This window comes from Pelodiscus sinensis, chromosome 6, assembly GCF_052426305.1.
Source record: "Pelodiscus sinensis isolate ZL-2025 chromosome 6, ASM5242630v1, whole genome shotgun sequence".
Lineage (NCBI taxonomy): Eukaryota > Metazoa > Chordata > Testudines > Trionychidae > Pelodiscus > Pelodiscus sinensis.
This window is the reverse complement of record NC_143057.1, coordinates 130,036,387-130,058,942: the sequence shown is the minus strand read 5'-3', so window position 1 is coordinate 130,058,942 and position 22,556 is coordinate 130,036,387. Positions and strand designations below refer to the sequence as shown.

At 61.8% G+C, this 22,556-nt stretch overlaps 1 protein-coding gene across 2 annotated transcripts in view; it reads left to right on the top strand.

Annotated features, from left to right (window-relative positions):
• Positions 1-22,556, top strand: part of ATOSB (atos homolog B) — a 50,923-nt gene that overhangs the window by 13,270 nt on the left and 15,097 nt on the right. Inside the window, exon 1 of one of the 2 annotated variants that reach the window (XM_075932831.2) lies at positions 12,108-12,178. The exons of the other annotated variant lie outside the window; for it this stretch is intronic. The gene's annotated coding sequence lies outside the window, so the exon portion shown is untranslated. Of the gene's footprint in view, positions 1-12,107; positions 12,179-22,556 lie in introns of those variants that run through there. 2 annotated transcript variants of the gene reach the window in all.

Here is a 22,556-nt window from a genome sequence, read left to right as displayed (position 1 = left end):
GCAACGCATGGCTGACAGCCACATTCGTGTCTGCAGGCTGAGCCCCTTGAGAGGGGAGAAGAGCAGGAGAGGGGGGCATGGGGTGTGGGCTGGCCCATTCCCTGGGTCCCATCATGGGCTGGCCGCAAGGCACCAAAGCGTCCGCCATGGCGCTGCTCCCCCCCCCACCAGGCTCTGCACCTCCATGGCCTCCCCGCCCCCCAGCCAAACTGGCAAGCTCCTTGTGCCTGCATGGGCTGCGTCGTGGGCATCTGCAGAGGGACGCCCCACAGCTTCCTAGGGGCCCCTGTGTGTCTTGTCTGAGGCTCGGCCCTCCAAGGGCCAGGGCACCCCCTAGATGACAGGGGACCTTCCCGCCGGCTCTGCTCTCTGCAAAGCCTGGAGTGGCCGGCCCAGGCAGAACGGATCCCGTAACTCTTGCCTCACTGCGCCTAGAGGCTAGGTGGCATTTCTCGGCCCTCTCTGTGCCAGAGCCATGTAACCTTTTGGTCAGGCCCCCACAGCCGTGCCCCGGGGGAGGCCCTGCTGCAAGTGCCCCTTGTAATGGGAGGTGGCACATCACAGCGCTCTGCACTTGCCACCGGCAAAGAGGGGCTTAGATGTTTCCGAAACTACCACTAGAGACCAGTCCTCGCCAGGTGCATCCTGGGCCCCACGAAGGAGACCGGATGGGCCTGTCTACACCGCAGCTGGAACGGGGCCAGGCAGCCTCCTTTCTACCTGGCTGCTGGTTTCGAGTAGCTGAGACCTCCACCCTTATCTGCAATCTGCCCACAGCCCTGCCTGTGCCCCCCAGGGGAGGGGAACCAGACAGGCACTAGTAGCCCCTTGTATTGCCACGAGGCAGTGGTTCTTCCCTTAAGGGATTCAGAAGCAATGAGCACACAAATTGGGGGAAGGCTTACAGATTTACTGAGCAAATATTAAGGTAAATATTAGAGTAAAATACAATGAGGCAAATCTTAGAATAAAACACGATGCTCATTAAGCCTAAGCAGATCTTAGAATCAAATCCAATGCTTATTAAGAAAGTAAAATGCTTATTAAGCCTAATTAAACCTCAGAATAAAATGCAATGCCTACTTCCTTTCTGCTGCCGGGAACCCCCTGAAGAAGGACAGTGGCCAGACCCCAGCGGCCAGTATGTAGCACCTTCCATGGCTTCGGTCCACGCCAAGGTTCCAATGTTAGGAATATTCCCGGCTTTTACACTGTTGGATCTACAGTAATCACACCTGTTGTGTTGAGAGCCTAACAAGATTGTTGATACTATACTTTGCATATTTTCCCAGGCCAAATAATTAGCATTATCAGGTGGGAAATATTCAGCAGATAGCTGTGTGATCTTCCCAAGCGCTCCTAGTACTCCTGTACCAGGTACGTGGCTGTGGGACCTGTCCCAGAAGCTGTTGAAAGTCAACAGTGCATTCCTACACTGAACCATCTTCAGCAAACAGCTAACTCTTTGAAAATAACAAAAGAATAGTAAGAAGTAAAAAGCACAAATGGCTGCCTAGAGCATCCAGGCCGGGCAAGAGATACTGGCATAAAAGGAGTGACTGTGGTACACCACCTAATTTGCCTCGACCTCGTAATCATCTTCCGCGTTTCCACTACACCCAGTCTGAGCTGGTGAGTGGGCAGCTGCCAGCCTCTGTCCTCTAGAGCACACGTCCCATAGGTCGGCACAAGGCATTGGTGTCAAAGGCTCCGCTGGCTAGCAGCCAGCCCAGCCGGACCCGAGCAGGAAGGAGCCGTCAAGCTCCAGCAGCAGCAGGCTGGATGGAGCACAAGCTGCTGCAACACCCGTAGTCTGAGCTCTGTTCACACAGGGGCAACTGAGGCCGAGTGGGAGCGGAAAGGAGCCACGTTTCTCTCCCTGGACCGCCTGTTGCTGTCTTGCCTCTCTGCGGATGGCCCGGCTGTTCCTGAGTGCCTGGTCCTGCGCCGGAGCCTCAGCCTCTCCTCTCAGCTGTGACTCAGGGGTGAAGAGCCAGTGGTGCCTTCTTAGAAGCCTGCTCTGTCCACAGCCTGGCTGGGTCACTCTGATTTGGGCTGGTTTCAGCTGCCAGTCTGCGCCACCACGCCAGCCGGCTTGGACCCCGGGCTCACTTTTCAGATGGGTTCGTTAGGCTCTTGGGTGACATTGTACCATTGCCCAGCCAGGGTACAGTCTGGGCTGTTGAGCAGCCTGCAGCAGGCACATGAATGCTGGAGCCAGCGCGCCATGAATCGCACTGCAGAGCATGCCAGCGTGCTTTCTGTCCCAGGTGTGTCTCTTGCACTGGCAAGCTCGCTCCTTCTGGACAGTCCAAGCTCACAGAAAGCCCGTCGTTTTATTACTAAGAATGCAATGCAGAAAGCCTGCCGTCCCCAAGGGAGGGTCCCAAACTCCTCGGTCCAGACATGGCTTTCGACACAACAGTTGAACTGCAGACAGAAAGATTTGTGCCTCAGTACTTAATCTCTTAGAATTGGTTTTTGAAAAGTGAAACGCAACTAATACAACTTGACAAGCTAAATGAATTTAAAGCAAAAGGTCTCACCACAAGCTTTAGCAGCCCTGCTGACTGCAATCCATTCAGCCAGCACTTGCCACGTTGAATGTTTTCCCTTTCCTTCAGCAGCTGATGGCATAGCAAGGGTGGAGTAGCTTGTGTTATTGATTTTCCCTTCTTATACTTTTCCTCTTCTTTGAGAATCCTCTCCAGCTGGGGTGCAGCAGACAAAACGTCTGTGGGAATGGGAACCGCTAGCTGTTCCTTGCCAAGAGGTGAATTTCTTTTTTCTTGCCAAGAATAGCCACTTAACCAGATGATGATCCATTTGACTTGGTCGACACCAGGCTTTGCTTTTTCTTTCTGAGGGATGAGTTTGTGGCTGCTGTTCTGGACTTGGAACCTATCTCAGCAATATTATACAGTGGAGTCTTTTAACGATACATACAGCGTTGTCACACATTTTATTAGGACAATAATGATCAGCAAATTATGAGGTTTTTTTTCTAAATGATATTTCATTGGTACAAAATGCATCATGTCTTGTAAAAAGGGGTGAACGCTGGAGCACAAACTGTCACAGAAATGTCCCCAATTTAGTACAGTTCCTGAGCCGGAGTGAATGGGATGTGGTATGTGAGACTTCTACACTCAGACCTAGCATTTCGGAGAGAGGTTCCTTGAATTCTGCTGTGCTGCCTTGGTGTGGTGGAACAGCCAGCCAAAGAGGAACTGCTTAGTTGCCCAACGTCAGCAGACAAACCTCTCCCCCAAGCGCTGGAAGGCAGAGATGTGCAAGCCACCTGGCTGTAGTGGGGTGTCAGACTGACAGCTCAGGCACATGTTCTCAGTGCATTTGGCTGTATGCTTTTTGGGACTGTCACTTACAGTGTGTCGCTGCCTGGACCATCCGACTCAGGCTGATGGGGCTTGATCTGCCCAAGCTGTGACACATCTGGGCTCAGGCTGGAGCCAGGGATTTGAGACTCTGGGAAGTGGGAGTGTCCTGGAGCCTGGGTTTGAGCCCGCTGTGTGCTCTTGGGCAAGTTGCTTCCTCTCTCTCTCTGAATGTTTCCTCTTCCACTTTGTCTTGTCTGCTGCTACTATAAACAATTTGGACTGTTCCTTATCCTGCCTTTGTACAGGGTCCCACTCTTGGCTGGAGCATCTAGGTGTTGGGGCAGATATAGGTATTGGGGCGAGTGAGACACAGTGCTGGAGTACGCCTGTAGGGAGAGGCATCCAATCCAGGTTCCCTTGTGGCTGAGGATGTGAACAGAGCTGCTGTGTGGTGTGAATTATGTGCTGCTCTTTGCTTTAGCCATCTCAAACCTTCTTCTGGAATGTACATTTGTGAGGGGGCAGGAGAGGCGTGGAGACTCCCTGCTGGAGGCTTTCCAGCCCTGTCTCACCCCACCCCAGGAAAGAGCAGAGGAGAGGTCCTCCAGACAGCCTGGAGTGGCTATAGGGGAGCAACCAATCAGAGGAATTTTTAGTGTGACCAATCAGGAGCCAGAATCGCCATATAAAAGGAAGCAGCAGAGCGAAGTCAGTTGCTGCCTGGAGCTGTAGAAGGAATCTTGGGTTTCTGGCTATAAGAACAGCAGGACCAGGGAGAGCTCATTGCATGCGGGACTGACCCCAGGGAAGGCTGCCTAAGACTTGGAGTGTTGGCTCCTGCTGGCACTGAGCTCCACAGCCTAGCCAGACCAGTGACGGGTACCATGATGGGCCTTGTTAGCTTCATTGGAGACAGCCCAGGGAGGGCTGCTGGAAGTGAACGCCAGCTGGCGGTACTGCGATGGGCCCTGTTGGGTTGCTGCTGAAGGCAGTGTCTCCTGGGAGGATGCCTTGGCAGGTAGTGAAGACTGTATATCCCAGAAGGGGTTTTGCTTGTTCCATTTGTGGATTATGTGATTCACTGACAACCCCCCCGAAAGACCCATCAGCTGGGGGGAAGAGAGGGTGCACTTGGAAGAGGCAGGTGCTGTCGTGTTGCAAGAACTGAGAGGAAAGCAGGCTCTCACCTGGCCAGAAGGGGCGCGCGTGAGAGGCAAAATGGGGAGGCTGTGGGCAGTTACTGGCCAGAAAGGGGGCGTTCAAGAGGTGATGCCAGTTCTGTTGCACCGTCTTCATTACACTCGGTTAGCCTGCCCCATCCCTTCGGAACGGCCGCCGGGTACGTTGATCTGCTGCCTCCGCGGAAGCAGTGTGCTCCGGTTTCTGGGGTCACCTCAGTTATCTCCTCTCCCCAGAGAACGTATCCCAATTGGTGCTGAGCAGAGCTTCAATCAAAGCAAGTCCAAGGGTTTGGGAGCTAGATGTTCCCAGCGAGCCCTGGCCGCCATCAACCCCCTGCTGGCAGAACTGCTGGGTAAACTCTTGTGCCCTCCTCTCTTTTCCACAGGCTACTGCCCTTACCCAGGGAAGACTTTTTTTTCTTGAGGTTCTTTTGTCTTTGTAAAGCCTCAGGCCCGCACCTCTCCCGAGCTGGAACCCCAGGGTGGCTCCAGGTAAGTCCGTTCTTCTCAGTGCTGATGGAGTCAGCACAGGGACCCGCCTTGCCTCTGACCTGTTCCACTTTCACAGGTTTGGAAGTGAATCTTAACAATTCCCCTGCCACAGTTGCAAGAACTCAGACAGTCGGTCACGACCACGAGGGCTGCGCAGCAGCCTGGGGACTAAGGGGTTAACTATGTCCCCTGTACCTAGCCCAGTAGCGGTCAGCCAATGGAAATGCAGGTAGGGATTTCAACCCAAGACACAGGAATGTTTGGGTTTTCCTCCTTTGTCTCTGAGCCAGTCTGCTCTCTAGATACCAAAGGCAGACATGCAGAAACCTTACTCAGACACACAGCTCCCCTGCATCCACACACAGCTATCTCCCTCAGGCACACATTGAGAGAAACTTTTACCTTGGTCCCAGTAGGACTGACTAGCCACAGACAACTGCCCAGAATCACACGTACCCCTTTCACAAACCTCCCTGTTAGCTCCAGGCAACACAGAAGATTTACACTCCTAGGCTGCATTTAGACTGGTGCAGAAACTTGCCAGCTGTCTACACTGGCCGCTTGATTTTGCGCAAAAGCACTGACGTTCTACTGTCCGAAATCAGTGCTTCTTGTGCAAACGCTTTGACGTTCCCGTTCGGGCAAAAACCCTTTTCCGGAAATGTTTTTGCGCAAGAGGGCCAGTGTAGACAGCTAAGAACTGTTCTGCGCAAAAAAGTCCCAATGGCGATCGGGGCTTTCTTGCGCAAAACTGTGTCTAGATTGGCACAGACGCTTTTCCCCACGTGGTTGTACACTGGACTCCTAGGAGGATACAGTCTCTTGTTCTTCCACTCTCTGGGAGTTCCCTGCGGTGTTGAACAATGACTGCAGCATTCGTGGGAGCAGAGGGGTTAGCGGGTGAAGTTGGTGCTTCTGCTCCCAGTCTCCTTGTCCCTGCCTTTCCGCTATCCTTGCCTGTGCTTCCACTTCCTTTCGCCTTGTCTCTGCTTCTATTGCTGCTAGCGTCGCCAGATGTTCTCATTGGGCACACTTCTCCTCTGCTTCTGTTTGCTTCAGTTGTCATAAGAACTCTACCTCTTTCTCAGTCAGAGGTCTGCCCGCTGCCTTACAGGCAGCTTCCCACGTAGAAAGCAGTGGTGCGGGAGGAGGAGGGCTGCTAACCATTGCTCCTGCCCTCTCAAGGTTTCTCTTCTCCCCCTCTCCCCCTGCACTTACAGGGACATGCTCCTGTCTCCCCTCCATGGCGCATGAATCTGTCTTGGAGCTGGACATCAAGCCTTGATCTAGCCTAGCCTCCAGTTATCCCGAAAACTACAAAAAACCAAACTGGTTGGGTTGGACGGTGGCTTCAGATTAACCTTCTGTCTGCCTCTCCCCAAGGCAGCAACAGAAAACAAAAAGAAAAGGAAACACACAAAAAGAAAAGAGGAGAAAAACCTCCAAAGCTAGCAACTAGTCAAAAGAACAACCTGTGTCCTTTTAAAAATCCTGGGTTCTCAAAATGATCCCACCCCGGCACCATGTCAAAGCTGTTCCTCACTCTGGCAGGATGAGTGCAGAAGTGGGGGCCTGGAAAAGCAACTCAAAACCTGATCTCTACCGGCTTTGGTACTACAGCTTCCCCCAAAATCCTAACACCTGGACTTTGGGAAATAAAAACCATAAAAACCCCGCTGCCACCACCCAAGTATTACAAGGAAAACTAGGGAGGAGATCACTTGGGAAATCTCAGCCCTAAAGTAAAACCAGGACACAACAATTAACCACTACCAGGTTAAATAAAAAAGAAAGATCTGTTATTATCAGAACAGTACCCCAGTTACAAGCATAGTTGGAATGGCTAGGTGGTAAGAGCCACCAATTAACATACTCATGGAGGATTCCGCCCTGGGCAAAACTTAGTTACAAAAGAAAGGAAAACCCATTTCTAACAGCACAGACATCAGATCCAAATTCCCAAAACAGAAAACAATAAAACCTGATGGATTTCTCTAGACTTTACCCTACTTACACATTATGAAGAGTCTTATTCTTGGAGAGGAGCATGTCTTCTGTTTCCCTCCGTATCTAGAGAGCAGACTGGCTCAGAGACAAAGGAGGGAGAACCCCCAAATTCCTCTGTCTCAGTTTGAAATCCCTACCTGCATTTCTGTTGGCTGACCGCTACCTGGCTAGGCACAAGGGGACATAGTTAACCCCTTAGTCCTCAGGCTGCTGGCCAGCCCTCATGGTCATGACAGTCAGCTAGGCCTTGGCTCAGTTCTTGCAAAAGTTCTTCACCCTTTTGTTGAAGTACTGGGAAGACAACTGGCCACTGGGGTAATAGGCAGGTGTATGCCATTAGCTGCCACCACAAAGGTAAGTTAACTGGCTGCATTCCCTGCTGGGCCTAGTTACAGGAGACATGGTTCTGAGAGCTGGGGCTGTTAATGCATTGTTTCTTGGGGGAATAGGGTTCAGGTGGAGAATAGTGTGTGTGTGTGTGGGGGGGGGGGTTATACTAAAACAAAATCAAGGCCCAACCATCCCTACTGGTCTCCTTTGCGATGCTCCGTGCCTGTACGTCTAATTGAAACGTATTTCTTACAGCAGTGATAGCCGCTGTGATTTTGACATGTCTCAGAGAGGCAGCCGTGGGAGCCTGTATCTGCAAAACCAACCGGGAGTCTTGTGGCACCTTTAAGATGAACCGATGTATTTGGGCAAAAGCTTTCATGGGCAAAGACCCCGTGTGTGCGCGGTGGGTCTGTCGGAGTCGACTCCGTCCACGGAAGCTGAGACCCAAATAAATCTGTTAGTCCTTAAGGTGCCCCAGGCCTCCTGGTTGTTCGCATGGTCATTGTGCGACTTGACACAGTGATGCTGGGAAATGCGATGGATCGAAGCCGTGACGCTTCCAAGGGTGGATGTCTTACAGTGCAGGCTCGGCGCGAGGAGGGGAGGTCGCCGAGGGCGTCTGTGCTTGTTTTGGGGGGAAGCTTCTCGTTGTTCGAGCCTTATCTTCACTGGGGCTCCCACTGCTGTTACTGCAGGCACCAGTGCACGGGGTTCAGCGATGGTGGAGATTCCTCCCCCGAGCCCTACTGAAGACAAGGACATAGAAGTGACGTCGATTTCTAGCCTCAGATATGCTGCGAGAAGGGCTGGTTGCGCACATGGGTGGGTGTGTGTGTGTGTGTGTGTGTGTGTGTTACACAAAGTAAATCCTTGGCTGGCTGCGTTTAACAAGGATTTACACAAGCTTGAGTGAATCATTTGAAATGGGCCGGTTGGGAATTGGATCGGGCTCGGATGCATGTTGAGAGGGAAATGAAAAGATTGTGGATTGAGTGACAAGGGACACAAGCACTTAATCCAATAGGGCACTTCCTGTGAAATCCAACAGGGACCGGGTGTTGGCACAATATCCCACAGTCCTGCAGAGGTACGGCCCCGCTGCACCGGAAGACCCACGCGATGCTGGGGCTGGCCCAGATCAGCTGACTTGGGTTTGTGGGGCTGGTGCTGGGCGCCATGGGTGCAGGTGGCTGGACTAAATGACCTCCCTTCCAGTCTACGGTTCTCTGACCATTGTAGTGGGGCTGCAGTCGGGGCTCTGAGAGCCGGGAGGGGGAGGGCAGAAAGCGTGAGTGCCAGGCTTCAGCGTGCGTATGTCTCTGCTGCTATATTTAGTCCTGCGGCCTGAGGACACCTGGCCAGCTCTGAGATCAGGGCCACCGAGTTTTTAGTGGCAGTATAGACCTACCCAGGGGGTCTGTTGTGAAAAGGGAGGCCTTGGGAAGGTGGAAGCAATTTAAATGAATGGAGATGCCTATCTCCTAGAGCTGGAAGGGACCTCAAAAGGTCATCGAGTCCAGTCCCCTGCCTTCACAGCAGGACCAAGGACCATCCCGGACACATTTTTGCCCCAAATCCCTAACTGGCCTCCGCAAGGATTGAACTCACAACCCTGGGTTTCACAGGCCAATGCTCAAAGCACTGAGCAGAGGTGGCCACCAGCTCCAGGATGCATAGAGACCAACAATAGGCAACAACTGCTGGGGAGAAACAAGCTCTGCTGCTGTGTGAGCTTTCTTGGACCCGCCCTGGTTGGAACGGGCCGAGTTTGACGGCCTCCCGTAGCCTAGCGAGGGCTACGGCAAAGGGGGGAGAACTAACCCAGCGCGTGATTCTGGTCAGCGAATAGCGGAGCTGGGAGAGAGCTGCAGCCGTGCCCCGGGGCCAGCATTTCTCAGGGGGGAGGGGAGAATTTGCCCCCACATTGCAGCCAGTGGGTGTGAAGAAGGCTGGCCTGGGGGCAGGCGCCGGAGAATGCGAGATGCTGGTTCTGCGTCAGCGCCTGGCCTCCTGCTCCAGCAGCAGGAGTTTCCAATGATGTTGGAGTTGGAGTGCTAGGGAGGGAGCTGGTCTAGGCTCTGCTGCGTGCCTGGCTCCTGTTTGCAGTAGAAACTCTTGTGCCTGAGGAATACCCGGCCAGGTGTGTGGCCGTGGGCACTCTCGCTTAGGAACAGACCCCCCCTTCCCTGGGAGCCCCAAATTCTGCCCATGGCACTCACTGCAGAGGCAGCATTCCACTCCACTGGCAATGCGCTTGCTGAGTGACCCATGCCTGGCAGAGAGATCCTCGGAGTGACAACCTGGATGGAACCATAGATGGAGCTGAAGGGCCAAAGTCAGCCCAGGAGAAACACCTGGAAGTCCGGAAGAGTGGGTTCTGCTTACTGCAGGTGCAGCGCCTCTACCCCGACTGTGAGCCACATGGGAATAGGCGCCGGAGCCTGGTGTAGGCTTAGACAAGACTCTCATTTCCCTCGCTTTCCTCCCCTCCCAGGGCAGCACAGCTGGATCAGGGCATGGTGCCTTTGTCCCTGGCAAATAAGTGGCTGCCTGTCAGTGGCTTGCCTGCCCTGTGGTGTATGTGCCACCATCTGCGTGTGCTGCTGACTCTGGACTGAGAGACTTGGACAGGTTCTACCAACTATGTTGGTTGCAAAAGCTGGCACCTACTTGCCCCCTCCCCCACCCCCCCTTTCTCCTGTGCTGTGCTGGAGAGGCTGTAGCCTCTGAGGTTAGAGTCTGGCGCAGTGACTCAGCCACATGCCAGGCCTGCAGAGGGTGGGGAGATGCTGGAGCCGTGCAAGTCAGGCTTGTGACTCAGCTGGTAGCAAGCAGGCCTTGCTTGCTGGGTTGGGTGCTCACGCCTGAGATTGGGCACCCAGGGCCCTCGATTCCGGTGGCGTGCGGTAGTAAATGGGGCTGGGCCAGGCACGGTGAGCGCTGCAAGGAAGCCATCACCGAACTCAATAGGAACACAAGCCCCCTGCCCCGGGCCGGGTCCCAGCGGTTCATTTCTTGTTACGTTCGCTAGATTTTTCCCTTCTCCCCGTGCTTTTAGTTCAGGACTTCTTACGGCCGTGGGCTTCAGGCAGGCAGCACTAGGCACAGAGGGGTTACACGTGTATCTTAAAAAAACCAAACCAAGCTCCTGGGGTGTGTGTGTGGGGGGGGGGGGGGGACTCTGTGGCTGTAGAACGACAGGATGTGCTTTGTGGGAAGGAGTGGCCCAGTTAGGCCTTGGCCTCTGGGCTGTGACTACCCTCACGGATCAGATAGTGCCTGCCTGCTTGAGTGTTACAGGTGCTTGAGCACTTCCCATTAGAAACCAGCTTTCCCCCCCCTCCCCCCAATTAATTCACACACGGGCCAGATACCAGCAACCTGCAGGGCCAGATTATCCAATAGGCGCAGTGCCTAGGGTCTACGAAAATCTATAATTGATGTGAAAATAAGAAAACTGCTAAATGGCTCTTAATAATTTGCTGTCTGTAATCGGCAAACAACATGGAGGTATAACGTGCACTTAGCTGGGGGGGGAGAGGCCATTTCTCCCTTACACAGAATCTAATGTCAAGTCCTGCGTGTGTGACGGAGCCTGGGGCCCCCAATGCCCTTCATCTGGCCCGGGCAGCCTGGGGCCGTATTGGACCCTCACGGTCAAGTATTGGGGTGAGAGGCTGTCCCCCCCCCAAGGTGCTGGGCTGCTCCAGCAACAAGGCTTCTATATCTCTTTGTTCTCTCAGGTCCCTTCTCCCTGGGTGGAACCATTTATTGCCTTGAGAAGAGCACAGTGCTGGGAATGGATGGGGGGGGGGGGAGGAGCACCCCCTTCCCTAGGGTGTTAATCCTTGTCCTGATCTCCCCTGATCTCCTTCAGGGTTGGCATGGGAGCCTCCAAAGCCTGGCCCCCAAAAGCCCTGAGAGCCGCTGCTCCATCCCCTCTTCCTCCAGCCTGCTTGGAGCTCTGCTCTTGTTCATTTTGCCCCCTGCGATCCAGTGCTCCAGCGGGGACGACTTAACATATTGGTTGCCACAGCACTGGCATGTGGGGTGAACCCCCCCCCCCCCCCGCACCAGTGCTAGGCCGACCTCCCCCGCAGCCAGGCTGGGAGAATAGCTCCCTTGCCCCCACTGTCACAGATCAGGAGTTGGGGTGTTCCTACAGCTGGGGGGTGATGTCACTGGGTTCCCTGTCGTGGAGACAGGCCTGGACCTTCCGGCAGCCTTGCCGGTTGTGTAGACAGTCCTGGTCCTTGGGAACGGCGGTAGGAAAGGCGGCAGGGGCCAGGGGGGTGACCCCATCTCCGCTAAGGCTGTGGAGCAGCCCCCCCCCTTTGCCCCTGAAGTTTCACGGGCCTCCAGGCACTCAGGGCCTTGCATTGGTGGGGGCAAGGGCCCCCTTGGGCTCAGCACCAGGCCCTGGGGGCCGAGGGATGGAGGGGGGCCAGAGCTGCCTCCGGGGGGCTGCAGGGCCCCCTTGCTGTGTGACCCCTCTGCTGGGGTGGGGTGCGGGGCTGCCCGGGGAGGGGTGAGCGCCAGGGGGCTGCTGCAGGCAGGGGGCGGGGTGCATTGGGGGGGGCGGGCCCTGTGCACGGGGCAGCCCGTCTGGGACACCGTGCTGCGCTGGGGCGAGACCCGCCTCCGCCTGCCTCAGTTTCCCCACCTTCCGCCTGCCCCGCCCCCCCTGCTGCGGGAGCGGAGCCGGCGGGCGGGGAAGGGGCGGGGCCGGGGGATCAGCTGGCAGGAAATGGGCCGGGAGTCGGGCAGGGGGAGCCGGCCGGCAGCCCGGGGGGGGCCCGCCGCCTCCCGCCCCGCCCCGCCCTCCGGGTAAGTGGGGCCGGCAGCGGCCCGGCTTTGTGCGCCCCCCCCCCCCCCCCGCGGCGGGCGCGATCCTCGGGCCGGGCACTGCCGGACCCCCCCGGGTCCCCTTGCTCCTGCTCCCGGCCCCCCCCCGGTCCCCCTGCTCCCGCCCCCCCGCAGCCGAGCCCCGGGTCCCCCCGATCCCCCCCGCAGCCGGGCCCCGGGTCCCCCTGCTCCCGCCCCCCCCGCAGCCGGGCCCTGGGTCCCCCCGATCCCCCCCGCAGCCGGGCCCTGGGTCCCCCTGCTCCCGCCCCCCCGCAGCCGGGCCCCGGGTCCCCCCATCCCCCCCGCAGCCGGGCCCCGGGTCCCCCCGCTCCCGCCCGCCCCCCGCAGCCGGGCCCCGGGTCCCCCTGCTCCCGCCCGCCCCCCGCAGCCGGGCCCTGGGTCCCCCTGCTCCCGCCCCCCCCCCGCAGCCGGGCCCTGGGTCCCCCCGATCCCCCCCGCAGCCGGGCCCCTGCTCCCGCCCCCCCCCCGCAGCCGGGCCCCGGGGTCCCCCTGCTCCCGCCCCCCCCATTGCAGCCGGATCCCTACTCCTGCTCCCCCCACTGTAACCGGGCCCCGGATCCTCCTGCTCCCGGCCCCCCCCAGGCCTGTAGCCAGGCCCAGGGTCTCCCTGCTCCTAGAGCTGGCCCCCTGCTTCCCCCCCACTGCAGCTGGGCCCCTGCTCCCCGCCCCCCCCACTGCAGCCGGATCCCTACTCCTGCTCCCCCCCCCACTGCAGCCAGGCCCCACCCCCCCACTGTAGCTGGGTCCCCCTGCTCCTAGGGCTGCCCCCCCCCCATGCAGTGGGGCCCGTGCTCCCTTCCCCCCCACTGCAGCCAGGCCCCACCCCCCCACTGTAGCTGGGTCCCCCTGCTCCTAGGACTGCCCCCCCATGCAGTGGGGCCCGTGCTCCCTTCCCCCCCACTGTAGCCAGGCCCCATCCCCCCATTGTAGCTGGGTCCCCCTGCACCTCCCTACTGCAGCTGGGCCCCGGGTCCCCCTGCTCCTAGAGCCGGCCCCCTGCTCCCCCCCCCCACCACTGCAGCTGGGCCCCGCCCTCTTCTTCCCCCCCGCCCCCCAGCTGAGTCTTCCTGCTCCTAGGGCCGGGACTCCCTGCTCCCTCCTCACTACATCTGGGCCATGTCCCCCCTGCTCCTCAGGCTGCCTCCCCCCACCGTAGCCAGGCCCTGGGTCCCCCCTGCTCCTAGTACCGGGCCCCAGGTCCGCACTTGCTCCTAGGCTGCCCCCCCAGTGTGGTAGACCCCACTGCCCTTGTGCCCCCCACTGCTGCTGGGGCCCCATGCCCCCGTCGTGGTAGGGCGGTGCTCTGTACAGCTGGGCCCCATGCCCCCGTCGTGGTAGGGCGGTGCTCTGTACAGCTGGGCCCCATGCCCCCGTCGCGGTAGGGCGGTGCTCTGTACAGCTGGGCCCCATGCCCCCGTCGCGGTAGGGCGGTGCTCTGTACAGCTGGGCCCCATGCCCCCGTCGCGGTAGGGCGGTGCTCTGTACAGCTGGGCCCCATGCCCCCGTCGCGGTAGGGCGGTGCTCTGTACAGCTGGGCCCCATGCCCCCGTCGCGGTAGGGCGGTGCTCTGTACGGCTGGGCCCCATGCCCCCGTCGCGGTAGGGCGGTGCTCTGTACGGCTGGGCCCCATGCCCCCGTCGCGGTAGGGCGGTGCTCTGTGCGGCTGGGCCCCATGCCCCCGTCGCGGTAGGGCGGTGCTCTGTGCGGCTGGGCCCCATGCCCCCGTCGCGGTAGGGCGGTGCTCTGTGCGGCTGGGCCCCATGCCCCCGTCGCGGTAGGGCGGTGCTCTGTGCGGCTGGGCCCCATGCCCCCGTCGCGGTAGGGCGGTGCTCTGTGCGGCTGGGCCCCATGCCCCCGTCGCGGTAGGGCGGTGCTCTGTACGGCTGGGCCCCATGCCCCCGTCGCGGTAGGGCGGTGCTCTGTGCGGCTGGGCCCCATGCCCCCGTCGCGGTAGGGCGGTGCTCTGTGCGGCTGGGCCCCATGCCCCCGTCGCGGTAGGGCGGTGCTCTGTGCGGCTGGGCCCCATGCCCCCGTCGCGGTAGGGCGGTGCTCTGTGCAGCTGGGCCCCATGCCCCCTTCGCGGTAGGGCGGTGCTCTGTGCGGCTGGGCCCCATGCCCCCGTCGCGGTAGGGCGGTGCTCTGTACGGCTGGGCCCCATGCCCCCGTCGCGGTAGGGCGGTGCTCTGTACGGCTGGGCCCCATGCCCCCGTCGCGGTAGGGCGGTGCTCTGTACGGCTGGGCCCCATGCCCCCGTCGCGGTAGGGCGGTGCTCTGTACGGCTGGGCCCCATGCCCCCGTCGCGGTAGGGCGGTGCTCTGTGCAGCTGGGCCCCATGCCCCCGTCGCGGTAGGGCGGTGCTCTGTACGGCTGGGCCCCATGCCCCCGTCGCGGTAGGGCGGTGCTCTGTACAGCTGGGCCCCATGCCCCCGTCGCGGTAGGGCGGTGCTCTGTACGGCTGGGCCCCATGCCCCCGTCGCGGTAGGGCGGTGCTCTGTACGGCTGGGCCCCATGCCCCCGTCGCGGTAGGGCGGTGCTCTGTACGGCTGGGCCCCATGCCCCCGTCGCGGTAGGGCGGTGCTCTGTACGGCTGGGCCCCATGCCCCCGTCGCGGTAGGGCGGTGCTCTGTACGGCTGGGCCCCATGCCCCCGTCGTGGTAGGGCGGTGCTCTGTACAGCTGGGCCCCATGCCCCCGTCGTGGTAGGGCGGTGCTCTGTACAGCTGGGCCCCATGCCCCCGTCGTGGTAGGGCGGTGCTCTGTACAGCTGGGCCCCATGCCCCCGTCGTGGTAGGGCGGTGCTCTGTACAGCTGGGCCCCATGCCCCCGTCGTGGTAGGGCGGTGCTCTGTACAGCTGGGCCCCATGCCCCCGTCGTGGTAGGGCGGTGCTCTGTACAGCTGGGCCCCATGCCCCCGTCGTGGTAGGGCGGTGCTCTGTGCAGCTGGGCCCCATGCCCCCGTCGTGGTAGGGCGGTGCTCTGTACAGCTGGGCCCCATGCCTTTGCCTCGCTGGCCTACTGTGGAGGGCTCCCCCATGCCCCTCTCTGGGTGTGGGCGTGGAGTTTGGAAATGCCCAGCCTTGCGCTGTCACAGGCAGCGGCAGCTCCCCTGGTGCTCCCGGCAGAGCCGGCTCCAGGAGGCTGGGTGCAGGCGGGGGGGGGAGAGGTCTGGCTGCTGTGGCTATGGGGAGAGGGCAGTGCTCCCCATGGGCCCCCAGCCAGTACTGGAGTCCGTGACCGGCTGGGGCCAGGAGCGAGCTGGGGAACCTTCTTCCCTGCTCCTGTGTGGGCTGGCCTTGGGCCCCTCCGTTCCCAGGGGGGCGCGCCCTCTAGTTGGGGGGTCACTGAAGTGGGGGGCTGTGCCTAGTGTAGGTCATGGCCACCAGATGGGGAGGCAGAATGATGCTCCAGGCCTCAGCCCTGGCAGGCCAGCGCCCCACGCCGCTCGGCCGCCCCTGCGCTGCGGCGCTCCCAGCGAGGTGCCACGCCGGCCGGCCGTGGGTCGGGTCCCGGTGCGAGCCCTGGGCGCAGGGAGCCGGCGGGTCCCCTCCCGTCCCGGTGCCGTGCTGAGCACAGGGCGCGGCAGGGTGGGTTTGAGCTGGTCTGTCTGGGAGGAGGCGGGCGTTGAGCGCAGGCTGTACCTGGGGTCCGGGGCAGAGCGACGCTCGCAGCCAGGATGTGCTATGTGTGGGAGGAGGATCGCTCCGGAGCCGCACCTGCCTCCTCTCTCTGGATTGCCTCGCTGCCTCGTGGCCGTGGGACAGTTCTTGTGCTTCCTTCAAATCCTGCCGAACTTGAGGGCTGTGGCCTGCAGGCTGAGCGAGAGTCGCCGTCCCGCAGAGATACAGCGCGGGGGGACTGAGTCCCACCTAGATCTGAGCCATCTGCGTGTTGTCGGCGAGGGAGGCAGCCGTGGGTTCGTCTTGTGTGTGCCTGTTGCAGGGCTGGGGCTCCCAGCAGGCTGTTGGCCAGGCCCTGAGACGGGCTGTGGCCTGTGCCAGCTGCTCGCTGCCCCCAAAGTGACTTCTGGGAAGTCTCTTTCATTCGGGCTGGGTCCCAAAGTGCTTTCGAGGGCTCGTGGAAATTGCGGCAGTGGGGTGGTGCTGGCAGCAGGGGCCAGGCCCTCGGCGAGCCTGGAACCACATGGTGAGCGTGGCAGGCAGAGAGGCTGTTCCAGCAGGATATATTTATAGCCCGGGGAAGATTGAACAACTGAACTGAAAAGAGGTTGGCCCAGGTCAGTCTGGGGCCTGGCAGGGCTCACCCCGGCCACTGAACTGAGCTCCCCACGTAGGCTCTGGCAGTAGTGAAGTTAGCCGGGGACACAAGCCGTGCTGGGGTCGCCGTGCCGAGTCTGCAGACAGCCTGGAGTGCCTCTGGCCCCGGCCCCGTGTGTAAGGCAGCGTTTCCCAAAGGGTCTGCGGATCCGCGCTGAGAGAGCTGCTAACTGCCTGCTCCCGTTTGTTTATGTACCGGCCTCATGGCTCCCATTGGCTCCGGATCGCCCTTGGCAGCCACGGGGAGTGACGTGGGCCAGACCCCTGCTTCAGACGGCGAACCGGAGCCAATGGGAGCCGCGAGGCCGGTAAATAAACCAACAAACCACAGCGGCCAGTTAGCGGCTTTCTCAGAGCGGATCCGCCCAGCGTTGAGACGCGCTGGTGTAAGGGGTCCCTGGAGAGCCTCGAGCGGCTGCCCCCGTTGGCACCGTCAGTCTGCTCGGCGTCCTGGCTGCTTGCAGCGGAGGTGGGCGAGCGGGAGGGCCCCGTGCTTGGGGAATCCAGGCCTGCCTGGCAGAGCCCTTATCCCCTGGTGTGGCCTCCTGTGGTGACTCACCGCACTGAAGCTCCCTTGCTGGACAGAGGCCCTGAGCACCCCACCCCGGTGTTGGTTACTCTCCGGGCTGTTGTCGCATTGACACCCCACCCCGGTGTTGGTTACTCTCCGGGCTGTTGTCGCATTGACACCCCACCCCGGTGTTGGTTACTCTCCGGGCTGTTGTTGCATTGACACCCCACCCCGGTGTTGGTTACTCTCTGGGCTGTTGTCGCGTTGACACCCCACCCCGGTGTTGGTTACTCTCCGGGCTGTTGTCGCGTTGACACCCCACCCCGGTGTTGGTTACTCTCTGGGCTGTTGTCGCATTGACACCCCACCCCGGTGTTGGTTACTCTCTGGGCTGTTGTCGCATTGACACCCCACCCCGGTGTTGGTTACTCTCTGGGCTGTTGTCGCGTTGACACCCCACCCCGGTGTTGGTTACTCTCTTGGCTGTTGTTGCATTGACATCCCACCCCGGTGTTGGTTACTCTCTGGGCTGTTGTCGCATTGACACCCCACCCCGGTGTTGGTCCAGAGACCTCACCCCGGTGTTGGTTACTCGCCTGGCTGTTGTTGCATTGACACCCCACCCCGGTGTTGGTTACTCTCCGGGCTGTTGTCGCGTTGACATCCCACCCCGGTGTTGGTTACTCTCTGGGCTGTTGTCTCATTGACACCCCACCCCGGTGTTGGTTACTCTCCGGGCTGTAGTCGCATTGACATCCCACCCCGGTGTTGGTCCAGAGACCTCACCCCGGTGTTGGTTACTCGCCTGGCTGTTGTTGCATTGACATCCCACCCTGGTGTTGGTTACTCTCCGGGCTGTTGTCGCGTTGACACCCCACCCCGGTGTTGGTTACTCTCCGGGCTGTTGTCCTGTTGACACCCCACCCCGGTGTTGGTTACTCTCCGGGCTGTTGTCCTGTTGACACCCCACCCCGGTGTTGGTTACTCTCCGGGCTGTTGTCGCGTTGACACCCCACCCCGGTGTTGGTTACTCTCCGGGCTGTTGTCCTGTTGACACCCCACCCCGGTGTTGGTTACTCTCCGGGCTGTTGTCCTGTTGACACCCCACCCCGGTGTTGGTTACTCTCCGGGCTGTTGTCGCGTTGACATCCCACCTCGCTGTTGGTCCAGAGACCTCACCCTGGTGTTGGTTACTCGCCTGGCTGTTGTTGCATTGACATCCCACCCCGGTGTTGGTTACTCTTCTGGCTGTTGTTGCATTGACACCCCAGCCCGGTGTTGGTTACTCTCCCGGCTGTCGTCATGGGGCCGTTTTCCCAATTGACAGCATGTTTTACTGACAGCCACACAACACGGTCACACCCGTTCAGGCGCGTTGACGCCGTACCGGTGGAGGACGGAGCCTTGCCCGCTTTACGCGCCGTCTCACAGTTGCGTACGGCCCCGGGCTGGGGGGCCACAGACCTTGGCGGTTATAAGAGCGGGATGATTGAGAAGGGCTTGTCCCGGAGGCTGCAGGAGACGTGCAGCTCTGCCACCGACAGCTCCTCCCCTTCCTTCCCCGCTGCCCCGAGGGGGGGCTGGTACGCGCTGTGCTTCTGCCCTCCCCAGCTGAAGCAGGGTCCCCAGGGAACGGTTGCCTGTTGGGGCACCTTAGAGCAGCCCCCAGGCCAGCGCTGTGCCCTGCCTCGGCCACACGCTGCTGCCCTGCCGATCGAAGGGCAGCTGATGCTAGTTAGGGGCTCAGGAGGGTGATACAGGCGGAGGGGCTCTGTGCTGGGAAGCAGCATGCACAGGAAGAAGCCCATTGACCCCGTTCTGTGTCCCCCTCCTGAGCCCTTGGGCACCAGTAACCCCCCAGCCCTGGGCCGGGCCCTCTCCCCACTTGGCAGGGTCGCCGCCCAGGCCTGGGTTCAGTTTCCAGCTGGCCCAGGGACCCCAGGTCATCCAGCTGCAAGGTGCTGCAAGGACCTGAGCCCCATGCCAGCCTCCCTGCCTCGCCCCTTCCCCGGCACGAGGCGTGTATTGGGGCAGCACAGGCCTGTGAGTGCGTCCAGCTACACCGGGGGGGGGGGGGGATTCGCGGCTGGAGCGAGGACCCACCTGTGCATGGAGTTGGACCCCGCATCTGGGCATGCTGGGTAAGTCTCGGGGGTGGGGGCGCAGGGATCAGGCCCCGCGGCTGGGCATGCTGGGTAAGTCTCGGGGGTGGGGGGTGCAGGGATCGGGCCCCGCGGCTGGGCATGCTCGGTAAGTCTCGGGGGTGGGGGCTCAGGGATCAGGGCCCTGTGTCTGGGCATGCTGGGTAAGTCTCGGGGGTGGGGGTGCAGGGATCGGGCCCTGCGGCTGGGCATGCTGGGTAAGTCTCGGGGGTGGGGGCGCAGGGATCAGGGCCCTGTGTCTGGGCATGCTGGGTAAGTCTCGGGGGTGGGGGGTGCAGGGATCGGGCCCTGCGGCTGGGCCTGCTGGGTAAGTCTCGGGGGGGGGGGGGGTGCAGGGATCAGGCCCCGCGGCTGGGCATGCTGGGTAAGTCTCGGGGGTGGGGGCGCAGGGATGGGGCCCCGCGGCTGGGCATGCTGGGTAAGTCTCGGGGGTGGGGGCGCAGGGATCAGGGCCCTGTGTCTGGGCAAGCTGGGTAAGTCTCGGGGGTGGGGGGTGCAGGGATCGGGCCCCGCAGCTGGGCATGCTGGGTAAGTCTCGGGGGTGGGGGGTGCAGGGATCGGGCCCCGCAGCTGGGCATGCAGGGTAAGTCTCAGGGGTGGGGGCGCAGGGATGGGGCCCCATGTCTGGGCCTGCTGGGTAAGTCTCAGGGGTGGGGGCGCAGGGATCGGGCCCTGCGGCTGGGCATGCTGGGTAAGTCTCTGGGGTGGGGGGGTGCAGGGATTGGGCCCCGCGGCTGGGCCTGCTGGGTAAGTCTCAGGGGTGGGGGCGCAGGGATGGGGCCCCGCGGCTGGGCCTGCTGGGTAAGTCTCGGGGGTGGGGGCGCAGGGATCGGGGCCCCGTGTCTGGGCCTGCTGGGTAAGTCTCAGGGGGGGGGGCGCAGGGATCGGGCCCCGCGGCTGGGCCTGCTGGGTAAGTCTCGGGGGGGGGGGCGCAGGGATCGGGCCCTGCAGCTGGGCCTGCTGGGTAAGTCTCGGGGGGGGGGGGGGGTTCAGCTGGCAGAGGGAACTGGCAGGCGGCCTTGGGGCTGGTTGCTCCCTGCTCCACCCCAGCCTCTTATCTCCGCAGCCCTTATCCTGGCAGCAGCCTCTGCAGAGGAGGAGCCGTGGCCCTGCCCGTCTCCTGCTGTGGGGCCTCCGGGTCCCTCCACACAAGGGGGTGGCTGGGGCTGGGCGTGACCCCTGCTCTCCCAGCTGGCCTGCTGCCATCTGGAGTTTGTGGCATCGCCCTGGCAACGCGGGGGAGCCCGCAGGCAGGAGGGGAGACTTCCTCCCAGCCTGAGTCAGCGGGGCCTGGCGGGGCGGGGCCCCTGGGGCTCTGGCCTGCAGAGCCTGGAGGGGACAGGGCAGACCTGGCTCCAGGGTGAGGGGCTGGCTGGACCCTGCGGGGAGAGGCAGCATGACTCAGCAGGCCTGTGTTCTAGACCCAGCTCCGCCACTGACAGGCTGTTTGACCTTGGCCAAGCCTCTGCATCTCCCATTTCCCCGCTGGAGGGGGGCAAGCGTGACGAGGCTTGAGGGTGAATGGTGTCAGCACCTTGGGGGTCACAGTGCTCAGCGTGGGGACCCCTCATCCCCACTGACAGGTGCCGGGGGCACAGGGCTGCCTCGGGGCAGGGAAGAGGCGTGGGCAGCAGGAAATGCGGGTGCATGTGGTTGTCCAGTAGGGGAGGCAGCTCAAATCCTTGGGAGGGGGGGCCCACAGGAGAGTCCTGGGGGCCGGGCCGCCATGGCCTCCGGGCAGGGCTGGAAGGCTGCTCTGTGCTCTGGCAGACTTGGGGGACACACCTGCCTGCTCCCATCCCTCGCCCTTCTCCCCGCCTCTGGTGCTTAACCTGCTCCGTAGCTCGGCCCTCTCCTCCTTGGCTGCCTCTCTGCTGCCTCTCCGTGATGCCTGGCTCGTGCCCAGCCCTCCCCCTGGGCACCGTTGCGCTACTCGGGTGACCCTGTTCCAACGCTTGAGTGTAGGGGGAGGCAGTGTGCTCCAGTGGTTGGAGCCAGGCGCCCCAAGTACCGTTCCCAGCAGTGCTGCGGGATTCCTGGGAGCTGCAGAGGGCTCGCGGCGGCTGTGGGCTCTGGCGAAGCCCATTTGTTGGAGGTAGCGGGATCCCCCCTCTGTGATCCGGAGGGCATGTGCAGGCCTTTGTGGGCCCAGCTGCCCCGGGGAAGCACATGGCTGGAGCCCGGGGGCGGCCAGGCCTGTGCTGCAGCGCACTGAGATGGAGGAGCTGAAGCCTGGTGTAGCGTTTCCCCAGGGGAGGCTCTCTCCATGGATTCCCGTCTGCGAGGTGGCTGGGTCAGCCGGGGACGCAGCCACCGCCCGCTCGTGGCATCACCTGGCGTGCAGGCTGAGAGACTCCGGCTCCCACGGAGCAGCCTGGGGCCGCCCCTCCCCGAGAAGCGAGAGCCGCTCCGGCCGGGTGTCTGGTTTTCAGAGCACAGGGCTCCTGGCGAGCAGCCCTCCAGCTCCGGTCAGCCCTCCGGGCGGACTCTCCCCCTCCAGCGCTGTGCACCTGCCGCCCTGACCCCGGCGCTGGACGTCGCCCTAGGAAGCGGTCAGCCAGGCAGCCTGCGGGGCCAGCTGGGCCCAAAGGCCTGAGAAGGCCTGAGCCACGTGGTGCGCTCTGCCCAGGCAGGGGCCGGGCTTCCGGGGCAGCTGTGGCCACGCGTGGGCCAGGCCCCACCCTGGCCTGTGGGCAGGGGTCCCGTGTCCCAGCCTGGCCGGGAGGGCGGGGGGCCGAGGCAGGTGTGTACTGCAGAGCAGGTGGCTGCAGCGCAAGCGTCCTGGGGCCTTCCCTTGCGAACTCAAGAGGCGCGTCTCCGTGGCGGTGCGGCCCTCAGCCTGGCCCCACCGGCAGCCTCAGGCCAAGGGGCTGTTTAACAGTGGTAGGGATTTGGGGCCTTGAGGGTCGGGACCTTCCCGCCTCGCAGGGTCCTAGAGCCCAGCCCTGCGTTCAGTCTACAAAGCAAAGTACCCTGGCGCAGAGTCGAGGAGCCTGGGGCAGCTGCCTTGGGCTGCAGGGAGGCTGCTGGGCTTGGTCCCTGAACCCCACAGAGCGGCGGGGCTCCAAGCATGGGCCCCCGGCCCCAGCAGGACTGTCAGTGCCGTGGCTTGTAGCCCCCGATCCCCATTTGGCTGCCCGGCCAGGGGCAGTGACGTGCCCTTACGGGCAAAGGAAGCGTGTCGCAATGGGGCGGGCGGCGTGCTGGAGTAACCGCTGGGAGGGGCGGGGAGGTGCTCAACACGCCCGGCCGGCTTTGCCCTGCTCCCAAGTCCTGGCTCGGGTCTCTGGTGCCACACGCTGCAGCCGGAGCGTGGCCGGGGAGGCGCCCTGGGCGAGGAGTGGCCCCGCAGGGCTGTGAGCGGGGGCTTAAACTGCAGCAAGGGAGGTTGAG